The sequence below is a fragment of the Lagenorhynchus albirostris genome, chromosome 13 (genome assembly GCF_949774975.1).
Source record: "Lagenorhynchus albirostris chromosome 13, mLagAlb1.1, whole genome shotgun sequence".
NCBI classification, from domain to species: Eukaryota; Metazoa; Chordata; class Mammalia; order Artiodactyla; family Delphinidae; genus Lagenorhynchus; species Lagenorhynchus albirostris.
Window position 1 is genome coordinate 47,530,528 of NC_083107.1, and position 26,024 is coordinate 47,556,551.

The following is a 26,024-nucleotide window of genomic DNA, read 5'->3' on the forward strand; positions in this document are numbered from 1 at the left end:
CGTTCTACCAACCCTACTTCCTTTCAAGGGGCAGGGAGAATGACCTCTCCTCTTCATTCCCCTGGTTCTTTGCCCAGCTGCTCCCTATCTTCATCAGGCTGGGGCACACCCGAACGTACGCTGTGCTTTTCCTCTACCACCACTAAGTCTGTAATACACCCATTTTCCCCGTATGATGCAGATAAGCATCTAGAAGATGGGGCACACGTTTGGTGAAAAATGAAGTCAGGAGAGATTCACCATGGTTGAACATCCCCACGTAGTTACTCATTGGTAAAGGACAAGGGAGACAGGATTCATAAGCACAGCTGTGCTTTTTACAAGAAAAGTGATACGACCTGCTCCTGGTTGTGGGAAAAGGTGGTGGGGCGGGAGAAGGCTTGTGAGGATTTCCTTGAATAGAAGGAAGAGGGTGCCTGGAATTAATGTTAGTTTCTTTGGTTATGTCCAAGTCCAACATTTGTCAGTTTAATAAAATTATATTATTTCTGTGGTTTCGTGAAATGGGAGAGGGGTCAGCTCGTGTTTAGAAACGTTAGAGATTAAATAGCATATTTTTCAATTAGCAGATGACTTGGGAGGATAAATAGTACAGAAATTTAGATGTTGCTGGACTGGGAAGCTTCTTCACGCTAATAAACAGGGGTTGCAGATGAAGGATTGCCAGAGATTTTCCAAGGATATTCAGCTAATGATATTTACCTGAGTAGTGGAGGCCAAGCTGTAATTCCTGTTGTTCTTAGGGATTGAAACAGTGTGGAATTTAAAAAACTCATATCTCTATAAGTTTTATTTTCTCCCCTTTATACATAAAATTCAGTCGTTACTGTGTTTCTCCAATGTTGTTACACGACAGTGACCAAGGAGAAATATTGTTGTATAGACACAGGAAAGCCTATGAACCAAATCCAAGTGATATGAAAAAGAAGAAATATGGATGGATCTGTGGCTGAGATGTCAAGGTTTAAAGTAGATAGCTTATGGGTCAAATCAAAGCAATCAACACACGGATAAATGGCATTTATGGCTGATTTTTTTAAAAGGTGGATTGTTAAATCTGATTTTGAAAGCTGTAGTGACAAAAGCTCTATGTATGGTTGTATTTTATTGTATGTCTTCTGTTGTTTTTTTTTTTTTTTTGCTGACACTGCTAAGGGGAACTAGCCCTTGTAAATCTTATTGGACTTGGCAGTCCTCTCTTACCTGACTTTAAGAGAAATGAAGACTTGATAAAATTTGTAATTGTTTAAACAGCAAAGGGAGTTAGGAAGAAAAAAAATCTGGTCATTAGGAGAGTTCTGTAGCCTTCATGGGCTAATGGAAAAAAAGTAAAACATTATTTCATTGCTTTCTGCCTTCACGAAGGTTTTTGTTTTCATGTATCTTGTCTTAAGTAATTATAGAAGACTGTGTATCCCATGGCCTATACTGCACTTCAGGTTGATCAGTAAATTTCCATGGATTTAGCATCAGGCTTTATAGTTATGTTTTCCAAGAATAAAACAGTACATACTTTTTCTCTACCAAATCTAACTTAATTGTAAACCATGAATAAGATAGCTGTATTTGATGGTTTGCTATAGTATAATTTGAAGTTGCATACCTCTGCACTGATAAATATAAATGAATTAAAAATGGACATTATTAAAAAAATGGACATTATTTTATAGGACAAATTGCTCTAAGTATCCCAGTGCCACTTTAAAATACAGAGCCGGCAATTTAACGAAGAACACATGAGATGTAACTTCCTTCCTTAAATTAGGAAACAAATATGACACAATGACAGCTTGTTCTGTGTGGGAGGGTGTTTTAAATGAAAATTTTTATTTTTTGTGCATTTTTAACGTAGGAATCCAGGGATGTGCATAATCAGGAACAGTTAAGAGTGGAGAAAGCATGGCAGAAGTAATATTTTGAAGAGAAGCAGAATTAGATAGCTCTGAAATGCATTTTGCAAGTGGATAGCTCTTTCCATGAGATGAAGAATTTGGAATTAGATATATAATTGAACAGTATACTACCTGATGCATAAGGTAATTCAACCCAGAAAAGAAAATCCATCAGGATACTTCTGGAGCATTGATTCATTTTGGAAATTTGAAATGAAAACGGAGTGCAAAGATCACCACTAGTCATGAAAGGAAAACAAAAGGCTGGGTTCCTTTGATTATCACAGAAATGGGAGATGGAGTGATAAAGGCAGAGTTGATCTCCCCAGAAGGATTGGCTCCATTTTGCTTATTTTCCCTGTTTCATGTGTGTCAAGTGACTATTAAATAATTAATTGAGAATGGCTGCCTCTCCCAACACCAATCATGTATTGATGGCTACGGATAGATGATTTCTATTCAGATGAAGTATAAACAAAGCCCTGCCTGTAGCCAGTATTTGCACTGATTGCCACATTAAAGAAATAATAATAATTTAAAAACAAATAAATCCATACTCATTAGAGAAAATTTGGAAAAAAAATTAACAGCAAACATTAAACAATATTCAAATTATATCTGGTCCCAACTATAATTTATTTTTTTTAACTTAATGAAAAAGTCTAATATTATTTTAGTTGCCTTTGTATTCAAAATACAGTAAGAATTATTAAAAATAAAATAAGAATATTCTTTTTTTTCTAGAATGTCTTTAAACAACTTATACATCTATGGATTTCTAGAATATTTTCATTTAATGAGCTCATGTTCATCCTTGCTCTATTTGTTCAGGCAGGCCTAGCGAGTTTTATTTATTTATTTATGTGGTGATGTAAAAAGGACACAAGGACAGTTATGTGTCATGATCAGGTTAGTAACAGAGCCTGGGTAAGAGCGCCAACACCCTTATTCTCAAGCCCTGTACTTATCATGTCTGCTGAATAAGATTTCCAGTTTATTAGGTTTGATATTTTTTCAGATTCAGGGATTATTCAAAAGAAAAATATATATATATATATGGCTGATGGAACAGAACTTACGTGTTTTGTCCCTGAGAGTCAGCCTCAGACGTCACTATACAAGAATGTCACCATTCCCGAATGATGGATGCTTATAGGGTACATAGCTTTTTCAGTGAATCATACCCATCTAAGTGCCCTGGGACCATTGTTATTTAATAAGTTTCTACTTAAGGAGACTAATAATTTCTTAGTAGCTTAAAAGAATTAGTGAATTCTATGGCTGCCCAGTTAAAAATGAGAATAAAACGCTGATCAGTGAGAATTTAAGTTATATGTTTTACGATTTCCAGGTCCAGGTTTTATGCATTTTAGGGTCCCTTATATGAAAATTTCATACTAGACTCTGAGTATCAATTTTATTCCTTTATTTAAGTAGCCAGAAACACATATGGCTTATGATGGCTGATTGCTTAATATCACTAAACATGACAGTGTGATAGATATCATTTAATAAAGCCTCTGCTTTCTATGACTTTACTGATGTGGCCAGACGGACAGCCATATTCACTCACTCATTTATTCATTCATTCCTTTCTTTGTTCAACAAATATTGACTAAGTGCTTTGTATGTGCCTGAATCATAGGCCCAAGCAATACAATTGTGAGTAAGCTCTCAGAAATAGTTCCTACCTTAATAGGAAGGTAGAAGCCTCACGTTTCTTTGCAGAGTCACAGTAATTAAAAAATAAATAAATGAAAACTTTAACTGATGGTATGTATTTTGAAGGACAGGTACATGGTACTTTGAGAACTTTAAAGTAGTGTGAACAGACCTAATAAAAAAAAATTTTTCCTTAGGGGTGATATTTAAACTAAAATCTGAGAGTTGAGAAGGAATTAGCCAGGTAAAGGCAGAGGAGAAATATTAGGTCAGAAGCCTGGGGCAGGAGATGGCATGGCACATTCAAACAACGGAGGGAAGGCCCTTGAGTATGGAGCTCTTAGAGAGAGGAGTAGGGCCAGGTCAGGTAGGGCCTTCTAGCCCATGTCAAGGATTTTAATCTTTATTGTAAAAATGATGAAAAAGCAATGGAGGGAGTTTAGTGTGGAAGGTAAGGAGGAGGGTATCATTATCAAATTTACATTTCACAAATGTCACTGACTACAGTGTAGAGACCAGATTGATAGGGGCCTAGAGGAAAAGAGAAAGCATGATTTTCTGTCAGTCAACGACATTTGTTAAGCACACACTGTAAACTGTAGATTGAACCAGGGGACGTAGAGGAAAAGATTCTTTCTCTAAGGAAGTTAGAATCTTTGTGAGCTTGGTTATGTATAGAACTCTAAGGCCACTTGTTGTTTGGAACACTGTGGCTCTACTTGTAAAATGCATTATCTGAACCCTTTATGTGGATTATCACGTGGTTTCTCTCAGATATCCCCATCGAGTCTGTAGGCTCCTGGAGCACATGGGCAGTGCCATACTTTATTATACCCCCAAGTACCTCGCTCAACATGCCTTCCTTCTGTCAGTATATATTGATTGATTGATTCTAGGCTTTCAATATTTTAACAGCTACAATAAAGGGAAACACTGCATAGATACTTATAATTTTCATAAGGTTAAAAAATTGTAAGTAGTTACCATATAGGTAGGTACTAGACAAAAATGATTCAGAGATTTTGCCAGTTTTGTTTGAAGCCTACCATCTGAGGAAAAGGTGGATCACCTGTGCTGAGAAAGCTTTGAGTGGAATGGATAAATTCATAATTTTGATTTAGATAAAATGTTCTGGGAAGCTCTTAAAGCATAACAATGATCTATCACAATAAGCTTATCTTGATTATAAACTAATAATCAAAACTGAGTTACCATTCTGAAATGCCACAGATGAGGTTGAATGTGTTATTTTAACTATTCTGAGATGCATTTGAATTATGTAGACTGTGGGACCATGCTGCCTGGTTTAAGTGGGCACACTCAAATTTTATTCCTCAATATTGTCATCTGTGAAAATGGTATAATAATAGTATTACTTCATAGGGCTCTTGTCAAAATTAAGCAGGTGACTTCATGTAAAGCTCTTAGAACAGTGTCTGGCACATAGTAAATATTCTGAAGTACCCACTTGCTATTTTTGTTACTATTATCACCACTACCATCAGCACCACTACTTCTACTGATACTATTTTCTTTAGGGCTACTGTCAAGCAAAATTCAAATATGGAACATTTTCTTTTTCATTTAAAAGGAATTCTAATGTAATAATGATCCTTGCTTGATTAGCCCAAAAGTTTCAGCTTATAAAGAAAAGCAAAGAGTAAACACATTGAGCCTCTATTTCTGTTTTACACAGCTGTGCTCTAATGTTAACCATGTCTGGTTGTGATTCAAAATATTTAAAACATCATATTCTACTTGATAATTTTTATTATGATTAAGTGAGCCTTTAACACAAAGGCATTTGTAAAAACTGTCACTTTCCATATAAACTAATACCTTTATCCATCCCAATCCTATACTTAGTGATTTTTACTATATTTATCCTAATGTATAGGTATAGATATCTCATGGATCTATCCTATTTATATTTTGTCTTTGAGGCTTTTTGATAAGTTAAAGTTATTTACATGTATGTTGCAGAGAAGCTAGGATACTTGAGCTTTAAAAAGCTCAAGAAAGATTTCTTATAAACAGATTATATTTTTAGTGTAAAATCATATATGCTAGTAACATCATGTTCCAGTTTTGGATAGCATTAAATGAAGTGTGATAATTAAATGGTTATTTAAGGAATCCCTGATAGACTGCAAAAAGGACAGGTACTATATAATATTTCTGTTATTCTTAGCTGCATTCTGAGTATTAGGACCCTGAGCCACACTGGTTTCTGAAAACAGGAACCACATTCCATATCCCTTTCTCAGCGAGCAGTTGGTGGCTACACCCTTCGTAGGGTTAACTCCTATAAATATACACTGAAAATTAGGCCTTATTAAGATATTCAAGTTTTGTTTTATTATGGAGATAATAAACCTATTATTAGAAGTTGTTACGCACGCACACCGTACTTTCAAAAAATTGCACAAGTATATTTGACATAATTCAGAATAAATCATTTTTGCATTCCAAAAGATTTTAGTTCATTATGCATCACAGTATTATGCAAAACCCTTATACTTTTTCCTTGTGTACTTCTCTATAATTTTATGGCTCAGTCCCTTTCTGTTACTTGGAAGTGCAGGAATAGGGAAGTGTGTGTGGTCCTTGCTGAGTAGTAAGTCTTAAAATGTCTGAATTAAGTTTTGGGAAAAAAAGTTTTTTTTGTTAGTTGCTTTAGAGCTCTTCAGAAATTGCACGGCTTTTTGGTTTTCTCTCTTAAGCATGGAGTCCATGTATTCCCACTTGAATATGCGAATGGGTACAATGCTCTCTCAGATTCTTTTCCTACAGTGTTATCGTTTCCACAATGTGTGTAAACAGAATGTGGCATGGGGTCTGAAGAACTAAATTCCAGGTGTGGCATTGCCTCTAAGTTGCTTTTAAAAGTAGAGTAAAGCTGCTAATGTCCTAATTTCAATTTCCAAGATTGCAAATTGAGAAACACCTAATCAGACTACTTCTGATTGTGAACCCCTGCTAACCTACCTCGAAGAGTGTTTGTGAGTAGCTGATACATGTAAACTCTCAGAAAAGCTTGAAAATTTAGAAGAAATATCCAGCGGCAGCAGCATAGTGGCTCTAGGATTTGTGAATGTTAATAGTGAAAATGTTAAACTTGGTTCTGTAAATCTACTTTGAGGTCATTTTAGATGCATTTTAGATCATTAACACTCAGTAGGTGTAAGATTTGGTGGGGTTCTCTTAGTACCTATTGACACATTATATAGACAAGCTGAATAAAGAGGGCAGTGGTCCCCTTGTTCCTCCTGTGTGAAATCTAAACAAATGAAATTAGTAATTTAAGGTAGCAACTGTATGAGTACGTATTGCATGATTCTATTTATGTGAAGTTCAAAACAGACACAACTAATCTGTGGTGATAGAGGTCAGAATAGAAGTTACCTTTTAGTAGTGTTGATTAGAAGAGGACACAGTGGAGCCTTTGGCATCATCTGGGTGTAGTTACATGGGCATATATATTTGTAAAGATGCATGTATTATACACTTAAGATTTATGTACTTTACTGTATATAAGCTCTACCTGAAAAAAAAAATCCTTCAGATTGTGAAAGGAATGTTGCTCAATGAATACTAATGCACTGAAAACGTATAAAAAATTACTTACAAAGGGGTCCTTAATGTAAATCCATATTTACAAATCTTAGCAAAAGAGTCAAATATTTGTAACATAAATCCAATGACCGTTCCAGGGAGCAAGTGTATTTATATATGAATACATCTAAGAGAAAGGAGAGAGAGTATTGTTTTAAATACCTTACAACCTTTGAACTTGTTTCCAATTTCTTGTGCTTTTATAATGAAGATAAATCATAGGTTCTTATTTTACATTTTCATCTGTTGAGTGAGTCTTACCAATACATTCAAGCAATGTATGTTTTCTAATTAGAACAACTCAACTGCTGGTATTTTAGGTAATTAGTAATCAGTAAGTTGTAAAAGCTCAAATATTTGAATGAGTGATTGGATATTGGAAAAAAAAATCACTAGCCCAACTATACTGTCTAAATCTACAAATATACATGATTTCCCCCAAAAAATATTAGGCATCAAATTGTTTCAAAAGATGCAGTAGGCACCCCTACTTTAACGGTGCCATAAGCACTTCTTGAATGTGAATACAATTTAACATCATTTTGTTTAGAATCACATTTATTATACTTACTATTTAGTGTTTACTGAGTGAAAGGCATTGTATACAAAGTATACAAAGTATACTTTATCTGTTTTACCTCATTTATTCCTGCAACATCGTACTTGATAGGTTTTATAAAATTCCCATTTTACAAATGTTAAAACTATGTATGTATTAGAAAAGCTAACTTGCCAAAAGTTCCATAGCTCGATGGCAGAGATGAAATTTGAGCCCAGGTGTGTCTGTTGCCCCAGCAGGCAACTCTGTCCATTATATGACAAAACCTGTGTGTTTTAACAGGCAGGTAATGGCTGCTGAATGTATTCACTAGTTGTTAACTTGGTGCTAATTTGAATGGCCGACTTATAATAACGCCTTCAGAATTGAGGATTGTGGCAGACCCTTACATTCAGTGCCATTTCCTAATGTCGTGATAGTAAAGAAATGGATTAGCTTGTCAGGATTCATCACACTTTGTTTCTATAATGCTTGCTTATTTGCTTCTTTTGTTGGCCTTCTATTCATATTCTGCTTAATAGGTTGATTCTACTCTAATGTAACCAGAAGTAAAGCCCCGGTATATTGCATCTAAAGAATATTACAACTAATTCTTGATCTTTTGAATGAAAATATTTAGTTTTCAGAAAACAAGCAACACAATTTTCATCTATTTCAGATTCTAGGAGATAAAATTATTGAAAATATCAAAGTCCATGGTGATTCAGCGCAAATGTAATGACCTAGGCCGGTTCCCTAAGTAGGCCCTTTGTGAGAGTTGCTGAGTCAGAACATGGTTCTGCTGAAGATATAGATGATGGTACGCTGGGCACTTAACTGAAATTACATAATGAGAAAATAGTGTCTCTTTTTGCACAAGTGAGTTTGGCTTCCCAACGCATTGCCTAAATTTGAACTTGGGAGTACTTCTTAGAGTTAGAAAGATATATTCTCTATGCTATTTCTGGTATATATGAGAAACTATTATTGGAAAGAAGTGGGAGGAAAGTAAGACTGACCTGGTAAGATGAAGTGCTGATCTGGACTCTTGTCTAGTTACTTGTGCTCAAAACTATCTGGACTGTAATTAGAAATACATTGATGCCACATGATGGGAACAAGTGCTACTTCAAATAGTATTTTCTCAGGTCGGTTCCCAGGAGGGATCTGGTGGTCTAAAAGTTACAAGAGGTGCTGCCAAGAGAACAGTTGCCTCACCAGCATCCTAACATCAGGAGGGGCTTTCTGTGTTTAATTATAGACATAATGAATTCTGTATGGATGGCAATCCATAACAGAAGCAGCACTGATCACAGCTTAGGAGTTACTGGGTTTGTGACCTCACAATACCTGGCCTTGTATGTGGAACCAGCTAAGCTTAGGTGTTACTCAGACGTTGCTGGATTCAGCAGAATGAACTGCCCCAGTCCAGCAGAGGCAAGAAAATTAAAGACTCAGGTTTTTCTTCTAAGTAATGATGTCTCTCTATAATTAAGCATGCCTGGAGTCTCCTTAGGGAAGTAGCTGGCATGGCAGCTATATAGCTGCCGTATGGAAGACACTACCTTCCAGCTTAAGCTCTTCGTCTTGAGTGCAAAATTGATTTTCTTCTGCAAATAATGTAGTTATTTATTTAAAGTTACTATATGTGATGTTTAAGGTACTAAATGTTTAATTTATCCAGTTGAAAACATTGTAAAAACAGGAAGTTATATATTGCATTTCATGACCCAAATGCACAATTACATGTGCAGGAGGATACATTTATGAACCCCTATTTTAAAAATTGGGCCAACTTTCTGTTAAATAAAGTATTGAGATTTTAAAATAATGAGAAATTTGTTTTTGATACATAATATATGTCTGTGTATATGCATATAAACAGAGATATACACAAATATATGACGTGTACAAGAAAATTACATAATATAAACAGAGAAGGATATTATTTAAAAGTCTTAGAAATCATATTAAAATCCTCAAAAATATATATCAGTTAAACTTATCATTAAAATGTCTTTATGGTTTAAAATAGCCTATATATGTATTTTTTCTATACAAGACCTTAGAAACCAAAAAAATGTATCCTTAAAGTATGACAAATGACTTTCTGTGATCAGGCATAGTGTTAAGAGATTTTGAGGTTTTTGCAAAGTAGCATTTTCATACTATTGATTAACAACATCCCAGCTGTACCTGGGGGTTGTATGAAAGACTAAATGTATTGTCTTGCTCTAAGATTTCCCTGACAGTTACCAAGAGTAAGTTACTTTGATGAAACTTTATTATTATAAAATAATAATAGTTATTATTTAACTATCTATTGGAATGAGCCACAGTTATGTTCAAAAAGGTAAAAAAAGTTAAGCTAATATTAATAATGACTTCTTTAAAACTTGCATACATAAGAAAACCAGGAGGTTAAACTTACTGAGCTCCCAGTGAGTTCAGTATAAGCCAAGACCACCACAGGAATATTTTGAAACTGCCAGCCAGTTTTTTAGAAAGTCAGTAATAGCCCCCAAACCTCTTTTACCAGAGTAGGTAGGGAATCTATACAAAATTTTGTTTTTAATATTTAAATGAGGCATTTATAAGTTTCAGAACATGCCTCATTGGTCAGTTTCTATCATTATATGGGAATTTTTTTGGTATATGCATCATTAATTCTCTCTTCCTCTGGCCTTTTACACCTTTGTTCAGATTAGAATGGTAGAGTTAAAACAATATGATTTTTTTCTACCACAATTTATATTTTTTTGACTCAAATAACATTTAAAGTTTTTTTTTTTTTTTCATGAATTGTATCCACTGTTTCTTCTTCTTCAGCTCTCTACCTTGACTTCCTTCATCAAAGTACAGGCAGAGGTAGAGCTTCATGAATTAGAATAATTCTTCATCTGGGGATGGTGATCCTCTCTGACTGTTAGCGAGAGCTGTCCCCTTTCACAGAGGTCACTGGAAATAAAGAAAAGTGATGGGTGCCTCTCCCTCCCCCAGACTCAGGACATTATTCATCCTGGACAAAGTCCCTGTTTGCATGACACAGAAAATGTGTTTCATCCTGAAACAGAGGCAATATAGATTTTTGGGGCCAGATGTATAATCTTGGCGTGTCTTCTGCCCAGAGATGAAGGGTGGAAGGATGATGAGGCCTCAGGGAAGCTGTGAAGCTTGGGATGTGTGATAATTGAGAAAATGAGACAGAAGACTGAGAAAGAGGAACAGGAGATAGGAAAAAAGAAGATGATTGGGGAAAAAGGAGTGTTGGAAAAAAAGGTTAGTTGAGAGAGAGTGGAGAACTAACAGAATTTGAAACAACCAGAACATTGAGAGCTGGTGACTTAAAATACAAAAAATCGCACATCTGGTTAGTGGAGGAGAAAACAAGAATATACATTTCTTGACTTCTAGTCCTGGTATTGAGCTGAAGGCAAGCATAGGGGGAAGAAAAAGACAAGGATAAACATATTATTGTCTACAATTCAGTCGTAGAAACTATAATCATTCTTTGTCTTTGACAATGTGTCATTGGGCTTTTTCCTACAAATACCAATAAGAACAACAACAATAGCAAAATTGTACATAACTCATACTCTGTGTCAGACACTATTTTAAGTTCTTTACACATATTAATTCATTTAATTGTCCCCACAAACCTATAAGGTAGGTGCTATTTTCTCCATTTTAAAGATGTGAAAACTGAGGCCCACTAGGAATTTGCAAAGCTGGTATTCTAACCAAGGCTGCATGACTCCTGAGGCTATGCCCTGAACTTGTAATTCCTTCTTTTTTAATATTAAAATAATGACTGTGTATCCTCTATACACTCTTTCACGTGTAAGAATCTCCCCTGTGTTTAAAAGATGCCTGTATAAGCTAATACAATTTCATATTTATTTTTCTCCCCCTCTCTTAGTATTCCATTTAAGTGTTTAATAACTATTTCTGGGCAGAATTTCTTCCTTAAATTTAATGAAAATCCTTTCTCTGCTGACATTAATTTATTCTTGTTATGTCCTCAGTGCAAATAAAATTCATATCGTCAGTATCTCCTTGACTTATCTTAATCTGCCTAAGAGAAAGAGTACTGTTTTCACTGAACTAAAACATTTCAGATCTCCCTTCTGTGAAACTGGTCTGACATTCAGCCTCTTTCTCTTAGTAACTGCCTGCTTTATTTATTTTACTCACTATTACTCCGATTCGCTAATAGTCTCCCAAAGGTTAGTTCCCAAAATGTATTGCAGTCCTCTTGATATGTTCGTTAGCATTGTTGCACTTTCATGGACTCCCTAACCGTTCCTTTCCCTTCTGTCTGATTTGCCAATTTCCTTTTATACCTTGGACATGGCATTAGCAAGGGCTTCATAAAATCCTTGGTAGGTTGTTGTTACCTGGTGGTTAAAAAAAAAGGTCTCTGTCATTAGTGTCTGTAGATCTGGCAGTCCAGGATTGTGTAAAGGGAAGAGTCTTGATAGCATTGCATTTTTAAGCCAGAAAAGTAGGCCAGAAAAATATGAGCTGACAAACAGAAAAAAGAATTTGGACTAAGAAAAATGAGCAGTGGTTGCCTGGTCCACAGAGCGCTAACCAATGGAAATGGATTTGAACCAGATTGTGTTGAGGTAGGCCCAAGGAAAGAGTAAACAACATTTGCTTGTAATTCTAGTATAACTGTGAGAGCAGGCCAGCGGAAGTGGTGGGCAAATTTCTATTCCTGGAGATCCTTAACAATAGCTTAGACAGACAACTGCTGCTCTTAAATTGTTTAAGATGTCCCTTCTTCTGATCAGAGGCCTGGACTAAATGACCTTCAAAATACATTTTCAGCTCATAGTTATGTAAATAATTGTACTTTTGGGAAAACTTTTAACATACGAATCTTCCAAGTATGAGATAGAAATAGCCCAAGACAACACCCACCCCTAAAAAAAGCTCCCCCAAACTACCCCCTGCCAAAAAAAGAAAAAAAAACAACAAAAAAACAGAGAATCTATTTTAAGAGTGTCTGAAGTTAAAATTCACACATTCATTTGAGTAAAATATGGCACCAACTGCTACAGAGCATAAATTACTTCCCCAGTTGCCTTAACTTGCTGTGCTGCATACAGGTGTCCCTGGAATCCACTCTGGGCGGGCTCTCTGCGCATATGCTTCTGTTTGCCCTGAGCCAGCTGCCCTTGTAGTCCTCTTTACCTGGTGGATTGCCCCAGTTTCATGTTTCCTTCAACGTGGTTGAGCTCGAGTTACAGCTGCTGCCTGTATCTCAGCGTACCTTGTACTTGTTCATGCTGCCATCTCCAGGGTATCCTCCTGGTACTGAATCCACATCCACCAGGTGTGATATTTCTGCCCTGCCACCTCACTGCAGCACATTTGAGTGGTATCACTCGCATATCAAGCCTTTTATATTCTGGGTCATTGCTCTTCCTCTGGGAAATACAGCTTTGGATAAAAGGGGTTTTAGCACTTGTGTGAATTCTTCCTGGAGAAGGATGAGATGAAAGGGCGAAAAATAGTTTTTGAGTTAAAAACAAAACAAAGAAAATAAAACCAAAGCAACAACCATTCACAACATTAAGAATACTTTTTTATGGGTACTCTGTAATGTCCATGGTTTCTTAGTACAGCCAGTTACACAAACCAGAAATCTAGCTTTATCTTTGACCCCTATGTTTTTGTCCATTCATGAATTCATTCATAATTCCAAAACCACTCACTAAGAAGCTGTCCTACACAAGATGAGATGTTAGCTCTTAACATCTCAGAGATGTTAATTCACCTTTGTGTTCTCAGCAATTTTGAAGTTAGGCAGCACAAATGAAAAGTGTTGAGACCTAAATACAAGTATAAAAAAATCAGGGATCAAAACTGTGAATAAATCTCACTATTAATCGTAGTATATGAAGATCTATAATAGGGTACACATGTGTGCCATTAGTGATATTATTAATGATATCCTCAGTTGTAAAAATGAGCCTTTTTGAAAAATGCAGTATGCCTATGAACAGTGAGAAACATAAATCCTTGTAAAAATTGCACTTAATGGATTGTTTCACACTCTCAATTAAGTCACCATAATTTCAAATTACTCTAATCATTAGATTATTTTATATTAAAAGGAAACAGTTTATAGTAAGTCTTTAGAAAGTTATAGAGGATGTGTAGAAAAAGCATTGGATTAACGAATACTGAGTTTGTTTTTTCCTTGTTTGATGACAAGGAAAACCAGGAAACTTGACTTTTTTTTTTTTTTTTTTTGGTGAGACACTGTGTTTGGTCACCACTGGTCTAAGAATTGAAAGGGAGAACAAGTCATGTTCTAGTGGAGTAGGCTGGCAGATACATGCATAAATGATTTCAATATAATGCATTAAATACTGTCACAGAGATGAATATTTAGTGCTACTAGAAGTCAGAAAATAAAGGAACTAATCATGTACCTTCAATGACTAAGTTCACTTGATTCATAGATACATTGTCACTGATACACATTACCTATTGTCTGTAATGGTGAAATCAAGTAAATGGAATCAACTCAAGTATTAGCAAGTAATTGGCTAAATAAACCATGGTAGACCCATATATAGCACCTCACAACATAACATGAATGAGGTGTATCTATTTAAATGGGAATGAAAACATGTTAAAAATATTTTGTTTAGTAAACATAATCAAATTGCAAATACATGTATGTACATACACACACATAATATATACACAAAAATATGATTGTATACTTATTTATATAAAAATGTAAGTAATTTATAAAGATCAGGTGTTATACTGTTTTTATGGAGGGAGTAAAGAAAATCTATTTAAATTGTTTGCAAGATAAATATGTTTGCAAGTACAAGACCAGATTAATAAAAGAAGTTGGTGACTCCATATTGAGGGATTTTCAATCAGATTTTGAAATGTCAAACTAATAATCCATTTCAGAAGATCAGACTCTTATATGACTTCCCAAGGATTTGTATTATCATTCTAGGTTGAACATTCTGTTATAGAAATAAAAACAGAATGTTCATATTGTCAGAACAGAACATGGCACTAATCTCACAGGATATATTCTGAAAGAATATCATGAAAGTGAGAATTATAGAATTTAAATCCTGTGTAATTCCAAGGATTATTTTTTTTTTTTACTTAGACCCATTTGTCAGGTTGAATGCTAATTCTCCTGGTAATTAACAAAGGGATCCTGATAAAGTGCAGGGACTGGGAGCAGATGTACTATTTCTGTTCAGCAGAGTGATTTCTCGTAATGCTCCATTTACGACATCTTCCCCTGTTCTCACACATCTCCAATACCAAGTTGGAGAGATGGCTGAATAGGCCAGTGCTGTGTCTCAGATTGGTTTCAGAGTCACATGTATTACCATTCTTCCTAATGGAGATCCTAGAAACTTCTGAGAAGTTCCAAATGACTGGCAAGGCTTTCCTGCTTTACTTCATACACATGTATGTTATCAATAATTACTTAGTTGACTCTTTAATTTGTCCAAATTTGTGCAGGCATAATGGAAACTGACAATGCAATTTTCCACTGAAAATTGTAAATGGGTGACTAAGCTGAGTAATTCACCTCCCTCCCGTTCCTTTTGTACAGATATGCTACACCAGGATGGCTATACTTTGAAAATAGCTCATCTATATTCATTCACCCATGCGTATAAATTGATTTGCATGCTCGTTTTGCGGTTTCCAAATATGCATTTGTTGCATAAAGTTTTTCATATCTAACCCCAAATGGCTCTTTTACCTCTTCCTCAAAAATTTAGCTGGTGTGAGCCAACCACACATGAAATTCAGATACTTGCAGGACTGGATTTCTATAGAAAATGCTAAAAGCTGGAGAGGGAAGGCTTAGATCTTGCCATTGGCCATAATTTCTAACTAGGATCTTGCTTTCATGGGTCAGATCCTTGAAATTACTCAGGGCAAGATTGAAATTAAGTGACAAGAATTTATTCAGACCATCCAGATTATTTACCAACTCATGATTTTTATGAGAACTAAAGGTATTCAGTAGAATAATTAGTTTATGGGTTGTGTCTTTTGCTTTTCCACAAATTAGCTATACTTTATTGGACCTTGGTTTCCTTAACTGTATACGTATGATTTTTCCAGTTTAAAAAATATATATATATAGACACACCAAAGTTAAATCAATAATGTGATTTACCCCAGCAAATAATACTAATATTATCTAAATTAAAGGCAATCTCCTGAAAAATATAAATATCTTTGTACAAGCTTAAAAAAAAAGTCTAACAAAATGTTTTGTGTCTATGACCATTTATAAATAGAAAATATTTTAAGTTAGGAAATTATCATTATGTTGATGGCTTTTGGTATTTACTGAGAATCTTTTATACATAATTAAAATTATATATTATGTGAAGTAAAATTAATAGTATGTTTTTAAAATGCCCTAAGTAGTAATGTGCAAAAGAAGGAAGGGATTGATGTTTACTGATTGTCTACTACATACTGGTATTATCAAATTTACATGTTATCTCATTTAATTCTTACCACCACAAACCAGATTTGTTTAGCTATCTTCATTTTACGTTTAGGAAAACTAAGGTCCAGAGAATCTGTGTAGTAAGGAGAGAATTTGAACACAGGCTTTATTTCCTCTACACCCCAGGCTTTCCCCTGTGTCCTCACTGTCAGACGTGGATGGACCTAGAGGGTGTCATAGAGTGGAGTAAGTCAGAAAGAGAAAAGCAAATATGGTATAATAATGCATGTATGTAGAATCTAGAAAAATGATACAGATGATCTTAGTTGCAAAGCATAAATAGAGACACAGACGTAGAGGACAAATGTATGGATACCAAGGGGGAAGAAAGGGGGATGGGAGGAATTGGGAGACAGGATTGACACATATCCATTATTGATACTATGTATAAAATGGACAACTGATGCGAACATGCCCTATAGCACAGGGAACTCACCTAGTGCACTGTGGTGACCTAAATGGGAGGGAAGTCCAAAAGGGAGGGGATATCTATATGTGTATGGCTGATACATTTTGTTGTGCAGTGGAGGCTAACACAACATTGTGAAGCAACCATATTCCAATAAAAATTAATTAAAATAGAAAAAAATAAAATATCTTGTGTAGACTCTCTGGAGTCATAGATACAAACGATCAAGAGTCAACCTATTTTTAGAAAACATATTAGCATTTGAGCTAGTGTCAAGCTTTGAGAGTATTTCTTTGATTTGGAGTCAAGTTTGCTTTAATTTGACTTTTGTATTTTTCTTTTTACCTCATCTCTTTTATGTATAGGTGAATGTATTTCCCAACTGAATGATATATTACTAGTAATGACAACAAGAAACCTCTAAATATGGTTTCCAGAGACTTTACAGGAAGACTGTAGGCAAACCTCAATACATAGAAGGTTCCTTGTTTTCTACTATTATTTTTGTCATCTGATCATTAGTGTGTTTCTGGTTTTATGTCTTTTCCTTCCACCCTGTAAAAGAGTCATTTTTCTTTTTTACTGTTTCTTCTTCTCTTAGGGCTATATCACCTTTTGATTTTTTTCATTATATTTTACCTTATTTTTCATCATAGAACATTCAAACAATATATCTACTAAGATGACAGTTATTGAAAAGAAGGAAGTATCTCATAGAATTCTATACTATTCTCTGCAAACCATAATTGTATGGATTTGTCCACATTTTAGCTAAATATATTTTTGGTGATATTTTAACTCAGAATTTACCCAGCTTAAGAAATGAATATTCATGTAAAAATGTGTTCCATGAAAATGTTTATTTAACCAATATTACTCTTTTCTCCTTTTCAAAAATGTATTGACAGTAGTTTCAGAAACATAATTTTTTTTTTTTTCTGTACATGGGCCTCTCACTGTTGTGGCCTCTCCCGTTGCAGAGCACAGGCTCCGGACGCGCAGGCTCAGTGGCCATGGCTCATGGGCCCAGCCACTCGGCGGCATGTGGGATCCTCCCGGACCAGGGCACGAACCTGTGTCCCCTGCATCGGCAGGCGAACTCTCAACCACTGCGCCACCAGGGAAGCCCCAGAAACATCATTTTTAAAAAAGAGAAATAATACATAAAACACAAAGGAAAAGTACATTCTTAATTGTATAGTGTTAAGTACATATTACGCAGACTTTTCTTAAATCCTTAAACATTTCCAGGTAACTTAATTTGACATTGGGGTTGATTTCATAAATGACTCATAAAGGAAGTATATTTCTAGTTCTCCTCTTATATCACCAAACCTTCTGTAAATCCAAAATTGTAGTACAATATGCACATTTTTGGCCCTCCTTAGATTTCAGAACCCCCAAATAGGTATGTCATCAATTTTTCTTTGGGCAATAATTTTTTTCTCTGACTACTAACCGTGGATTCCAGAAATAGTTCAGAAATCAAAATAGTTCTAATTTTTCCTAATCTTTTGATAATGATCCGAAAATATATCCAATTACATAAGAAAGAAAAGATACTATGTTACAAAATGAAATTCTGAAGTAAAAATGGATCAATAACTTCCTGACAGCTGATTATAGTATCTAAGGTGATAATGTATCAGAGAGAAATTTTAAAACATTTATGACATGTAAAGTAGTATTTATCTAAGCACTGAGCTTAGATATTAGGGATATATTTGTGATCAGACAGGCCTGGTCACTACTCTTGTGGGGTTTATAATCTATGAGTGAATATAGACATGTAGAAGGTCAACTATAATGCAGAATGTCCACTAATGATAGAGTACATGCAACTCAGACTGAGGAGGCAGAGAGACCTTTCCAGAGGATAAGACAGCTAGCGTGAGACGTGAATAAGAGTCAGCTAAGGGAACAGGAAGGAGAAGAGAAAAGAGTATGCAAAACGAGACTGTGCCTCATTGAAGAGTTTAGAATTTGTGGTGCTCAGAAAAAAAATGGTAAAGGTGGCTAAATACAAGCTGCAAACTAAGCTTTGTAAGTCTTGTAAGGGGCATGAATTTATCTTTTGAGTTTGTGGAGGAGTCATAAGAATAGGTAGTAATATAAGATTATGATTTTAGAAAGACCACTGTGACTACGTAGATCTTGGATGGAAAGCAAAATTGGAAATAAATAACTGTAGACCCACATGATACAAAGAAAAGTCAGGGTCTTGTAAGAAAGATCTATGACTGCCAATAGATTTAGACGTGTTTTGAAGACCGTTAGCTTCCACAGTGAGTAGAAACCCAATGAAAAGTGTAGATTTGTTCTTAGGAAATAAAAGGAGGCATAAAACTGAGTGATTAGAGTAAGGGTAAACTAATTGTCAAGTTAGGATGAAGAGGATATGGAATGAAAGAGAAGGATTTATCAAGAGTGAAATTCAGAGGAAGATATAGGTTGTAGATCCAGTTAAGAGAGTAATTGAAGGAAGCCAGGAGTGACATAAATGAAAATATCACAATAAAATTTTGGCTAATTTTTGCAAACAGCTAGATTTAGGCAGGCATGAATATTCTAGAGACAGTTCATTATGTTCTCTCTTGTGGGACAAGATTTATCCATTAAGTTTCACCAGTCTAAAATTAATATCCCTCAGGACTTGCCCCCTTCCTTTGATTTGTTTCCATGCTTACCAAGCACACTTTTCATTGTAATCCAAACTTCCAGTTATCTTGGCACAAGAAAAGTGTTTCTCTAGATGAGTAAAGAAGTGATTCTCCCAGTTACTGATATTCCTCTCATTTCAAAATAATACATTCACATAAAAATTCATAGGTGAAGAAAAAAAATAAACAGCAGCATACTGTACTCCCAAATCCCTTGTTTTTTTTTTTTTTTTTTTTTTTTTTTTTTTTGCGGTAAGCGGGCCTCTCACTGTTGTGGCCTCTCCTGTTGCGGAGCACAGGCTCCGGACACGCAGGCTCAGCGGCCATGGCTTACGGGCCCAGCCGCTCTGCGGAATGTGGGATCCTCCCGGACCGGGGCACAAACCCGTGTCCTGCATGGGTAGGCGGACTCTCAACCACTGCGCCACCAGGGAAGCCCCCAAATCCCTTTTTAATAAATGTTTATTTATAAAATCATGTACTTTAAAGTTACTTTCATGAAACTTGATATTCTAAAATGTTCATAAGTTTTAAAATATGTATATTTTGCCATGTTATAAAATACCATCTAGGTCAGTGAAATGCCCAAAGAAAATGCAAAACATTGTCAAAAGGGAGAGAGTAGGGAATGAGGAGCCTCCAAAGTCAGAAATAACCTGTATTGACAGCAAACATTTATTTAGTGGCTGCTGTGTCTCTTTTGGGCTTTGCATATTTCCTTTGTTTTTTCACCCAGAATCTGTTTATTTATGCTGTCCTTTTTAACCTATGTAGGACTTTGCTCATGGTGGGTGTATGAGCAGCAGTTTCCCTGATATCAGTTCCACCATCCACGGGAGAGGTAGCCAGGCTCTGAGCTAGGGCTTCCCTGCTTCACCTCCAGAAACCGGGAGATATGGCTGAGCTTTTTTCAAGTTTTCTTTAAAAACCAAGAAATGAGAGTCCATCTAGGGTAAAGGCAAATAACTACTTAATTGTAATACATCTAGTTTATCTGGTTCTCTTTTGCACAGATAGATTTTTTGAATTAGAATTTCTTCCATGTCTCGTATAGCCACCCAAAATCCTGTGTGGAGGTAGACTATAACCAAATAAATCAATTTAAATAGAATATTTTGATGATTAAATGTGATACTAAGTTTTGGAAAGTAAATTTCAAGAAAAGTTTTAATAAGCTACCATAATTCATCTGTATTCTCTTCTCATTCTGGAGTATTTAGTGATTAGAATCATATGTGAAACTGACCTTGAAACAGTGCTCTCAATGGTATATAATCTTTATTTTAGTTTGTAATGTGCTACAGGTTAACTAATAAAAGTAAAGCAGTTAAACAAAGATCTCACATTACTTCAGTGGTATGTCTTAGCTTGGCCCATTAGCTAATGTCAGTAATTTCACTTTGGTAAATCAGTTTTTCAGAAATGCGTAGTTCCTTCAAGACCCTCTATACAGTTGACCCTTGGATGATGAAGATTGGTGTTCTAACCCTCTGCACAGTTGAAAATTAGAGTACAACTTATAGTGAGCCCTCTGTACGTAAGGTCCTCTGTATCCACTGTTCTGCATCCGTGGATTCAACCACCTGTGGATAGTGTAGTACTGTAGTATTTACTATTGAAAAAAATCCACATATAGGTGAGCCCACGCAGTTCAAACCCATGTTGTTCAGGAGTCAACTGTACTTGTATGTTGTTTTACCTTATGAGCACTGCATATAAGAGAAGTTCAAGTGAGTAGAATTTAGGGATACTCCTGGATAGTTATAAGTAAAACCTCTCCTCTTCCTCCTTTTTTAAGTTCATTAAATTCACCAGTTTCTTCAACTGGAGGAGTCATATATAAATGCTTGAACTCGTTATTAATTTGTCACAAAATCAAGAATTTACCAGGAAATGAAAATATATTTGAAAATGTCCAAGTTATAGAATCTGTAGAATTTTGGAGTTAGAAGAGACCATGAAGAGATATACTACAACTTTTTTAGAGATGAACAAACTGAGACAAAGAGAACTTGGAGAATTTTCCAAGTGACAAAACTAGTTTCATAGCCAGAGCTAGAATACAGGCCCAGCACAATTTCCATCTTCCATTTTCAGGTAGCAAAGAAAATAACACTTCAAAAATTGTATTTCATCATCCTGTACACGTGATGTAATATTTCTGATGATGTGTGTCCTTTTGTTATTTTTTGGTTACATTTAAAGAGAATTCTTATCCCTATCTGGTCTGATTGGGTAACTTCCTTCTTAGGTACATGGAAGAGGCTTTCAGATTCATAACAAAGCTCTTTGTATGCACTGGAAAATAAATGTGTTTTTCTTAGGGAAAGTCATTTTACCAAATTCATCATTATAGAAGCCTCTTTGTATTTTGGAACACAAAAGCAATGGTATACTATAGCAAATAAATCAAAACCCTCACAATATGGAGTAAGATTCTGTTTTTTAGGAAGGCATGTCAGTTGATTGAAACAGTACGTTCCTAGAAACACTACAGTTTAATAATGCTTCTGATTGTGTCATAAAAGAGTTTTTTTAGTGTATTGTGTCAGCTTTAGGAAATGTCATTAAATACAGCATTTTATTTTTTCAAATCAAGAATGCTGCCCATATTAATAGCATGATTGGGGGAGAGTTTAATTTTTAAATAATGTGTGCCATGCCTAAATTTTGATAAAATGAAATTCAAATGTTCAGTCTGAGAGTACTATTTGAAAAGAAGAAAAAAAAGATACTCCTAAAGAAGAAAAAAAAAAGTACTCCTAATTGGTCTCCCTTTAGGGGAGCTTGATAAAACTGGTGTAAGAGATCAAAGCCTAAGTGATCCATTCATTACATAATAAATGTGTTGGTCTGTTTTTTTTTTTTTATTTTAAGTATAGTATAATACAATAATGAAATTAAGTTTGCAGATAAAAGACTTGCATATGCTCTTTTAGCAAATTGCTGTTTTTGGAAAGCCACCAACAGAATGATGTTCTAAGTTTGATTTTTTGCTCCGGCTTGCATTTGAACTCTTGCTTATTAAAGTTTTAGCAACACAATGGCCTTTTCTAGGAAAACGACTTATCCTTTTTGTTTTCAGTGAATCTACCATTGTGCATATGTGGTTGGAACCATATGGAGGCAGTAAACTTGATTCAAGCTTTACTCTGTTTAGTACACAAAGCATTCATTCAGCCCTGAAGATATGCTAAAACAAAACACAAAACCTATTCATCCACCAAATCGGGAAAGACATTATAATCCTCTTTAGCCCTCATCACATTTTCCAATGTTCTTTGGGCTGTAAGCTCTGGCATCCCTGCAAGTTCCACTCTGTTGCTTTATACCCTACTTTCAAATTATAATTTGTGCCCGGTCTAACATGTATCAGAAGTGAGGCATGTGTCTGGTATGGAAACAGAAGAATAGAGGAGTAATTAAGTAGTGACCACTATATTGTTTTGATCATTTCTCATCTTTTGTAAATAATGACCATTGTTTTTAGTCTTTAATTTTTGACTTGAAATTAGCAAAGCACATTGAGTTTGTAGAATTAAGGTACAATTTTTTCCCAAAGTATTTATTTGTAGTATTAATATCAAATAAATTAGGAAATTAACAAACAAAACACCTAATCTCCTTTATTTCTACTTCTTTCCTCATTGTTTCAATCCTGTACTAGGCATCTAGTCCTCCACCACAGAGCCCCATTTCCTGGATCCTTTTTTTTTTTTTTTTTTTTTTTTTTTTTGTGGTACGCGGGCCTCTCACTGTTTTGGCCTCTCCCGTATGCGGAGCACAGGCTCCAGACGTGCAGGCTCCGCAGCATGTGGGATCAGGCTCCAGACGTGCAGGCTCCGCAGCATGTGGGATCTTCCCGGACCGAGGCACGAACCCGTGTCCCCTGCATTGGCAGGCGGACTCTCAACCACTGCGCCACCAGGGAAGCCCTCCTGGATCCTTTTATCTGCTTCCAAAAATGGTTGTATTATCCGTTTGCACCTTACTCTTTTTGTCTATAAAGTAGTAATAATGTTAGCAACTTCAGAGAATGTAGGGATTGAATGAAATAATTCATTCTTTCAAAAAATGTTTTCTTAGCTCTTGTTGTATGCTGAGTACCCATGTAGCTGCTGAGCCATGTAAAGACAAAACCCTGCTCTTTTGGGTATTTTCAGGTGATGAGGCAGGTGATAAATACATCTATAGGGGTTATATAATGTAGTATGATGCCCGAAAATGGCTAGTGCTATGAAGAAAATTAAAGCAGGATGGGGCATAGAGAATGCATAAGGGGCATTATTATTTTAGGTAGGTTGATCACATCAGGCCTTCTGAGAAGGTGACATTTGAGTGAACATAAACATGCAATTCTGAGGTAAAATGCTCTGGCCTGCGGTGGGAGTGTGCTTGAACGCTCAGGGGAGAGCACGGAGGCCAGAACGATTGAACAGAGTGGGCAAAGAGGAGGTAGAGAGACAGTTTGATGTGATAACTGGAATCCAGATTACATAGAATTTGACGGACAACATCCACTTGAAATTTTATTCTAAATTCAATAAGACCCCATTGAAGTATTTGAAAAAGGGAACGATACTGTTTCTGTTTCAACACTCTAGAGAGAATAGATTGTAGGTGCACAGGAGAGGGAGTAGAGGGACCATTCTACTGGCAGATGCGACGATAGGCTGGAGTGGTAGTGGAGGAGGTGGGAAGAACTGGTTTATGTTAGTACATTTTTCTGAAAGCAGAGCTGACAGAATTTGCTGATGGTTTGTATAGTAGGGTGGGAGTGAAAGAGAAGAATCAGAGATGACTCCAAAAGGACTGACCTGAGTATCTGGATGACTGGAGGGGTCCTTTCCTGGAGGAACAGTGGGGAAGGAGTGCTGAGCCCTGTGCTTGTCATGTAGGAGATGTGCGATAAGCATGGCTTCTTTTCTGTTACTCCAGTCTACTTCTTCAGCCCCGTACAAACCTCCTCACTCCCAATGATCCTTCATTGTAAAATAAGCTCGGAGAAGGTAAGGGTCATATCTGTTAAGCCTAATGTTGAATATCTACTGTTTATTGCACATAATAGGGATTCAGTAAATATTTATTGAATAAATAAATAAGTGAGAGTGATTATAGTGGACCAAAAAAGATAAAGTAACACGGATTAATGAATTATCTAGCTAATATGGTGTTTGTCTTCCTCTGTCAACTCTTAGATACCATGCTAGCAAATTGCACAAAGGAGTAATACCAGTGATGGGGGTCTGCAGGCATGCTGGAGGAATGTTTTAGTCTTCTTCAGTTTAAAGCATTTGAACACATACTTTGCTACAACAGTTAAGCTGTCAGTGTAAGCCTCTGTTTTTTTTTTTTTTTTTTTTTTTTTTTGTGGTACGCGGGCCTCTCACTGTTGTGGCCTCTCCCATTGCGGAGCACAAGCTCCGGACGCGCAGTGTCAGCGGCCATGGCTCACGGGCCCAGCCGCTCCACGGCATGTGGGATCCTCCCGGACTGGGGCACGAACCTGTGTCCCCTGCATCGGCAGGCGGACTCTCAACCACTGCGCCACCAGGGAAGCCCCTGTAAGCCTTTTTTACAGAATATTTTCCAATAAGTTACTAGGTATCCTAGTCAATTTTAGTTTTAATTTTCTGGGAAAACCTTGCTATCATTACTAGTCCAAACATATTTTTGTATTCACTTTTTGACTACTAAATATGATCCAAGAACTGTAGTTTCTAACAATTGGCTAACTGCATTTACTTCGTTCCCTTCTTAATTAATTTTACAAATATTTATTGAGTTGATACTGCACTATGTGTACAAATCAAAGTCCTTGTTTTGAAGGGATTAACGTTATTGTGGTAGGTGTGTGTAGTGTACAGAATTTTGTAAAATACTTTGAAATGCCACTGATTTACCTGCAGGACATTAAAAATGTTTTTCTGTTATCAGTACCACTTTGCTGAAGCTTTATTTTCTCATCATAACATTAATGTTTTTTTTTAATGGAGCGTTTAAATATGTGCCAGTCACATTCTAAACACTACACATGCATATCCTCGTGCAATCATGTACTTGATAGCATTTATCTAAGTTGTGTCCAGCAAAAGCTCCTTTTTGAAAATCTGATTAGAATCAAACATGTTAAGGGGTGAATTCAATCCATTACCTTTGAAGTATTAAAAACATGACTTGTGAATGAACAAATGCAAATCCTTTTAGCACGTTCATTAATGTAAAAGGCAGTTTGAATATGGAAGATATTCTTTGGATGCTACATGAGAAATGGCTCCTCTATTTCAACAACCTCTTTGCAGCGACATTCTAGTTGGCACAGGTGGTCTTAATTTTGGAATGAGACCATTCATTCAAACACAGCTGAAATATATCTGACCTTAGTGTTTTCTCTCTCTCTGTGTGTGTGTGTGTGTGTGTGTGTGTGTGTGTGTGTGTGTGTGTGTGTGTGTGTGTGTGTGTGTGTGTGTGTGTGTGTGTGTGTGTGTGTGTGTGTGTTGTTGAGTAACAGTTTAATAGATATCAGCATTGTCTGTGTCTAATAAACTTGTTGAGGTTTTTGGACCGAATACCCCATTTAAAATGTTTATGTTACAGTTAATAAGCAGGATTAAATAAGGAAGGGATGCAGTAACATGCTTTCAACAAATTGGAAGGATTCCTTGGTGTAGACATAAGCATGCAGTCTGTCTTCCTCTGGCTGCTACTGATGATG

At 35.9% G+C, this 26,024-nt stretch overlaps 1 protein-coding gene across 17 annotated transcripts in view; it reads left to right on the forward strand.

Moving 5' to 3' along the window:
- NRXN1 (neurexin 1) overlaps nt 1–26,024 on the forward strand; it is a 1,122,104-nt gene that overhangs the window by 1,027 nt on the left and 1,095,053 nt on the right. The window lies entirely within an intron of this gene.